Raw genomic sequence first — 7,062 nt, forward strand, 5'->3', positions numbered from 1 at the left:
GATTCATACTTCCTGTGTTTTTAGGAAGAGTTGTTTTCATCAGGTTCCTTATCATCAGAGGCAGTCTTACAATAACAGATAAACCTCTATACACAGGATCACAATAGGAGATGTCACAGCACACCTGCACCCCATTCATTTACAAAGACCTGTGCACACGCTCATTAACCGCTTCAATGCAAAACATAGGGTCAGAGTCTGTCTATTGCTGCTAATGTACATGTGCATTCCTGACAGAATGCACATGTACATTAATTTTTAATATAGAATATATTATATATATATATATAATATCATTTGCTGCCCCCCCAAAAAATGTAACATAAAAAACAGATTTAAGTAAGAGGTAATTTTCTGCTTCTGTTTTGGGATTTTCTGTTTTTGCGTTTTCGCTTTTTACTCCCCTTCTTCCCAGAGCCATACCTTTTTTTATTTTTCTGTCAGTGTGGCCGTGTGAGGTTTTGTTTTTTGCGGGACGAGTTGTACTTTTGTATGTCACTATTGATTTTACCAGATCATGTACTGGAAAACACGAGTGCGGTGAAATTGCAAAAAAGTGCAATCCCACACTTGTTTGTTTTTCTTTTTACCATGTTCACTAAATGCTAAAACTGGCCTGCCATTATGATTCTCCAGGTCATTATGAGCTCGCAGACACCAAACTTATATAGGTTCTTTTTTATTTACAAGGTGACAAAAAAATCCAAACTTTGTAAAAGATAAAAATAACAAAATAAGTCGCCATTTTCTGAGACCCGTAGCGCCTCCTTTTTTTGTGATCTGGGGTTGGGTGATGGCTTTTTTCTTTTGTGCGCCGAGCTGACGTTTTTATTCCTACCATTTTGGGGTAGATATGATATTTTGATGACCTATTATGGCATTTTATTGCCATGTTGCGCCGACTAGAAAAGTGTAATTCTGGCGTTTCGATTTTTTTCTCGTTACGCCGTTTACTAGTCGGATGAATTTACTTTATATTTTGACCAATCGGGCGATTCTGAATGTGTGTATTATTTTTTTTAAATAGTTTTATTTTGAATGGGCAAAAGGGGGGGTGATTTGAACTTTTATATTTTTTAAATTTTTTAAACATTTTTTAAAAACTTTTTACTGGCATCAATAGTCTTCATGGGAGAGTTGAAGCTGCGATCATCCGATCACTTCTGCAGTACATAGCTGGGCTGCAGTTCTGCTACGTGTAGCAAAAATCATCATCTTCTATGAAGATCAGCCAATTCTAGCAGATCAGCAATGACAAGCATGGGTGTCTTCTGCAGACCCCCGGTTGCCATGCCAACCCATTGGCGCCCCATGATCATGTGACAGCGGCGCTGATGTGCAGGGTTTGTGACTCATTGAGATTGACATGTTAACAGCAGTGGGTGAATCGCAATTCCACCCGCGGCCGTTAGGGGCAAATCACCTGTCATGTGCTGGAAAAGATGCAGGCTCATTGCCGGAGCCTGCATCAAATGCCCGGACACTACCTACGACATATCCATGCGGCATCGGTCGTGAAGGGGTTGAAAAGAGATGAGCTGTAATACCAGACACAACCTGTGGGCAAGGGTGGCACTGTTTTTGAACCAATGCAGATATGTTTTCATGTTTTTCTAACCCTCTGCAATTCCATAAACTTGCAGTTTCCTAGTAATAATAGCCATCATTGTGTCCACCACCCCCATCACCAAGATCGAGTGGTTATGGGGGTGGACAATATAACAAGGTTATCCAGGCTAATGAGTCCATTGTTATTTCTACTCATTGGCATTGCTTTTCATGGTCCAGTTAACATAATGATCTAATTACAAATAGTATTAACCAATCAAAGCTCTGAATCTCGTTATCCAATCAGTGAGTGGATTAATCAGTGACAGGTAGATCCTATCAGCAAGTGCGACAATGGCAATAGTAGTATGGGGATAACTACAGGGGATTGTATGGAAATCTTGGAGGACTCACTCATCCCTGTATGTGGTCCTAGGCAGAGTACAAGGGTCCTATCACACAGGTGCTTTATGGTCATTGATAATCTAAAGAGTAACCGTGATTTTAATTTTATAAATCAATAGTACATATGAAAATATGCAATTTGTTAAGTATTTTTAGAGTAATCTTCTTCTTTATCCTTCTGGATTGATCTTTCACTCTGAATTTATGGACAAAATATGTATTCAGTGAAGACCGACTTTCCCATTACTGAGATAGGAGATGACAGTTGGTGCTTAGAAGATTCTATGGGGAGTGGAGGCGCTAGAGGCAGACACTGACATTCTCCTAAAACAAGTTATAGCGCTCCATAGAACTTTATGAGCACCAACTGTCATCGCGAGCTAGAGGCAGACACCGACATTCTCCTAAAACAACAGTTATAGCTCTCCATAGAACTTTATGAGCACTAACTGTCATCGCAAGCTGGAGGCAGACACTGACATTCTCCTAAATCATCAGTTGCAGTTCTCCATAGAACTTTATGAGCACTAAATGTCATTGCCTATCTCAGTAATGAGAAAATTTGTACTGATTGAAGACAGATTTTACATGTCATTTGAGAATTTGGAGGGCACCTTAACTTTGTAAATCTCCAAAATCAGGGGAAAAAAAAGGGCTTGAAGCTTCCCATGCACTTTACATATCTCTCAAAGGGCCAAAAGGTGATATTCTCCAGCTCCAAAGTAAGGTAGTTAAAATTTAGCCATTATTCATATAAGATTAAAAAAAATTGGAAGAATGTGAAGGTATAAAATAAATCTAGAATGCTTACGCGTTTCGGGTAGTAAAACAGGAGCAGGACCTGAGCACGTGACCCCCGATCTCCAATGGGAGATCACTCCACGGGCATGCTCAGTGGCCTGACATGGGGACTTAGTCCCTGGAGAATCTCGCTGCTGAGCAGCATGTATTGAGCATTAATGAGCATGCTGCGGTTTTTACTGCGAAGCGATTCCGCCGCTGTAAAAACTGCAGCATTAGCACAGCATTGCGGAATCCCATAGGGATGCATGGGATGCTTATTTTTCACGTTTTCGCGGCAAAATCGCACAGTTAAAACCGCCACGGAAACGCGAAAAAAACGTCACGTGTGAACTCAGCCTTTATCAGGAAAGGAAAGTAAAATAGAAATATTACTTTCATAACAATAATAATCCTTCCGCAGTGCTTTACACACATTATCACTGTCCCCGACGGGGCTCTCAATCTAAATTCCCCATCAGTATGTCTTTGGAATGTGGGAGGAAACCGGAGAACCCGGAGGAAACCCACGCAAACACGGGGAAAACATACAAACTCCTTGCAGATGTTGTCCTTGGTGGGATTTGAACCCAGCGCTGCAAGGTTGCTGTGCTAATCACTAAGCCACTGTGCTGCCCGTTCATCCTTCAGATGATCTAAAAGTTTTCATAAAAATCTAGAACTGGCAAGTGAAAAATGCAAAAGGTAATGGCGGTAGCCCAGGAGAACAGAAGTCAAACTCAACAGATGGTAGGTAGTGACAAACAGCCTGGAGGTGGCACATTATGAACAGGGGAATAAATAATTGGGGTTGTGAAAGTAGGTTCCAATCACAACTAGGTGGTTCTAAGAGGCCCACAGAAACCATGAACCATCCTCATAATGGGCTTATCGAGCTTCATAATCGGTGAACAGGACTCATGAGGTCTACCAAAATGCCACTATACTAGCAAACAAGATGGGGAACCAGCCAAAAGTTTGTCAACTCTCGCCACCTAAGAAGGGCGAATGTCAGAGTACACGCTCCTGGTCCTCCTCTCTCTGAGAAGTCATCCACCACTGACATGCCCTCACACCGGTCAACCCATGATTTCTCCAATGCATGACGAAGAGCATCAAAGTTGTAATGGATAGGGAGATCTTCCCTTTTTTTAACCTCTCTTTTGATTTATGAATTTTGACCTTCACTGTGTTATTCTGTCCACAACTCTTGAGGATGAGAACAGATTCCTGTTCGTCCTTTCCATGGATCAGAACATTCAAGGCTGGACCACGATTGATGTACCCTCTCACATCAATGTTATTCATGCTGCCATGAATGTTCCAATAAAGGAAGAGGAGGATCATGGTTCTATTGGATGGCAGATCTTCCGATTTTATTGACCTTTTTTTATGTTTTTTGACAGTTTGACCTTTACAGTGTTACCTCATTTCCAGAGAAAGAAAACAAGCTGCTGGTCCTCTTCACCCTGTATCATAGCAGTCATGTATTAACCATCATTGACATGTGCTCATGAATCAATAATGGTTATGCCATGACTGGTCCAATGAAGGAAGAGGAAGACCATGGTTCTAATGGGTGGGCATATTTTCCCTTTTTTTCTTTCTCTTTTTTTATTACCTATTCCTATGAATTTTGGATTTTTATCTTCTCTGGGTAATTCTATTCCCAGCCTAAAAAGAAGAGAATGAGCTCCTGGTCATCCTCTCCAAGGATCAGAACAGTTATGGCTCGGCCACCACTAACGTGCCATTACAGCGTTCAACCCATGACTTCACCAATGCATGAGGAGGAACACACTATTTCTAACAGCTAGGCAGACCTTCCAATTTGTTTTAACCTTTCTTTTGATTTTTGGATTTTGACCTTCCCTATGTTATTCTGACCACAACCTTAGAGTAAGAGAACAAGTTCCTGTTCCTCCTCTCCATCGATCAGAGCAATCATGACTGGACCACCATTGATATACCCTCACACATCAATGATGGTCATGCTGCCATGAATGATCTGATGGAGGAAGTGGAGGACCATGATTTTAATGGGTGGGCAGATCTTCCAATTTTATGGACCTTTTTATGATTTTTGACCTTTTCTGTGTTACCCCATTCCCAGAGAAGCAGAACAATGATCCTCCTCTGCCTGGATCAGAGCTGCGATGGCTGGACCACCATTGATGTACCCTCTCACATCAATAATCCTACTCAAATGAATGCTCTGTTGAAGGAAGAGGAGGACCATGGGTGGGCAGATCTTCCAATTTTATTGACCTTTTTCATGATTTTTGAATTGTGACCTTTACAGTGTTACCCCATTCCCAGAGATGGAGAACACGCTGCTGGTCCTCCTCTCCCTGGACCACAGCAGTCATGGCCTGACCACCATTGATGTTCCATCACACATCAATGATGGTCACACCAAGACTGCTCTGGTGCATCAATAGATCTTCAATTTTATTGATCTTTTTATGATTTTTGAATTTTGACCTTTACTTTGTTACCACATTCCCAGAGATGGAGATCAAGCTGCTGTTGTTTCTAGTAATCCTCTCCATGGATCAGACCAGTCATGACTTGACTACCATTGACAAGACTTGACCACCATCACATTTCAAGGATGGCCATGCAACGACTGCTCTGGTGCATCAAGAGATCTTCCATTTTATTGACCTTTTTAATATTTTTGAATTTTGACCTTTACTGTGTTACCACATTCCCAGAGATGGAGATCAAGCTGCTGTTTCTGATCGTCCTCTCCCTGGATCAGACCAGTCATGACTTGACCACCATTGACATGACTTGACCACATCACATATCAAGGACGGCCATGCAACGACTGCTCTGATGCATGAAGAGATCTACCATTTTTTGGAATTTTGATCTTCACTGAGTTACTTCAGCTCCAGCCTCGCACTTTCCCCCCCCAACAGAGTAAATGTACTTGGCTGTAGTATTATTTGATCTTATGAGTCTACAGCACTTGTGATTCGGGACCCAGGACAGAATTCCAGCCCGAATTAGCATGAAACGTACTAATAATGATTGTTTGAGAGGAATGTTTACTTTGGGTAAAAGCTGCACATTCCATGAAATAATATAAATTACTCTGGGCTTGTTTTCGCATTACTCAAGGAATCTTAACAGACAGACCCGGAGAAGGCTGAGGAACACGGAACGATATCCTTGCAAACACTGCACTTTGTTATTTTTATCGAAGCCCAAGGAAACATCTGATTTTCACTGAGGGCAAAAAGAATGGAAGATAAACATGAACATGACTGCCCTGATTTAGTCTCTCTTTGTTTTATGAGCTGTAACAAACAAAAGTCTCGGGACAGAAGGGATCTCGGACTATTGTCCTATTAAGTGTTTCCAACGTGAGATAAAACGCACAATGCACAACCTGTTAACACCGCGCTGATTTACCAAGGCTTCTTATAGACATCTTATTCATGAAGACGCCGCACCTTTGATGGGAAAGTGGACCAGTATCCACAAATCTAATGCTGATATTAGACACCTTCTAATGGATAAAGGGGCGATTCATCATTAAGTTTACGCATTTTGCAAGAGAGTGAATTTATCCTTTTTTTGCTCTTTTTTTTGGCCTACTTCATTATATTCATTTTTTGCGCTTTTTTAAATGCTCATTTGATACTTTTCTGTTCATCAAACAATCAATTCCACTAATTTGTCATTTGTAGCAAAATTTTGTGCAATTCTACTCCAGTACAATTGCACAAGATTTAGGCTACAAATGCTAAAGATTATTTTATCGCCCATTGAAAAGACTGTGCAGCTTTTACTTTTTTAAAAAAGCGGGGGGGAAAAAATAAGCATCCTTGATTTCACGCCAATTCATCAGGTGTTGTTTGCCAGTTTGTATAAATTTTGTGCAAAATCAGCGTAAAAAAAAAGGAGAGAAATTTGACTTTAAAAAATCCAATTGATAAACTCGCCCCTAATAGTGCAAAAAATTTGCTATTCTGGAAAAGCTCGGTTAGAACCATTGTCACTCATAAAACATCTTCCTTATGGATTGTCACCAATCTTTTCTAGACTCCTACATGGCGAAAATTCCTAGATATGTAGGTAAAATCCCAAAAGGAGGAGCACCAGCAATTCAATCAAGTGCAAGTGCAAAGCCGCAAGGTTCAAAATTAAAAGGTTGCACTCTCATTTAAAAAAAGTGACGACCTCTGTTTTATTCTGCCTTTTTTTGATATTGCATAGCTATGCAGATAAAAATAATGAGGCAGGTGTGTGATTATGGACACTGAGGAAAAGCTAGGTGACAGCGCATTTGGAAATTTTCAGGGCAAAAAGCAGTGC

Source organism: Dendrobates tinctorius, unplaced genomic scaffold (genome assembly GCF_039654945.1).
Source record: "Dendrobates tinctorius isolate UK_male_01 unplaced genomic scaffold, ASM3965494v1 ptg000021l, whole genome shotgun sequence".
Classification (NCBI taxonomy): domain Eukaryota; kingdom Metazoa; phylum Chordata; class Amphibia; order Anura; family Dendrobatidae; genus Dendrobates; species Dendrobates tinctorius.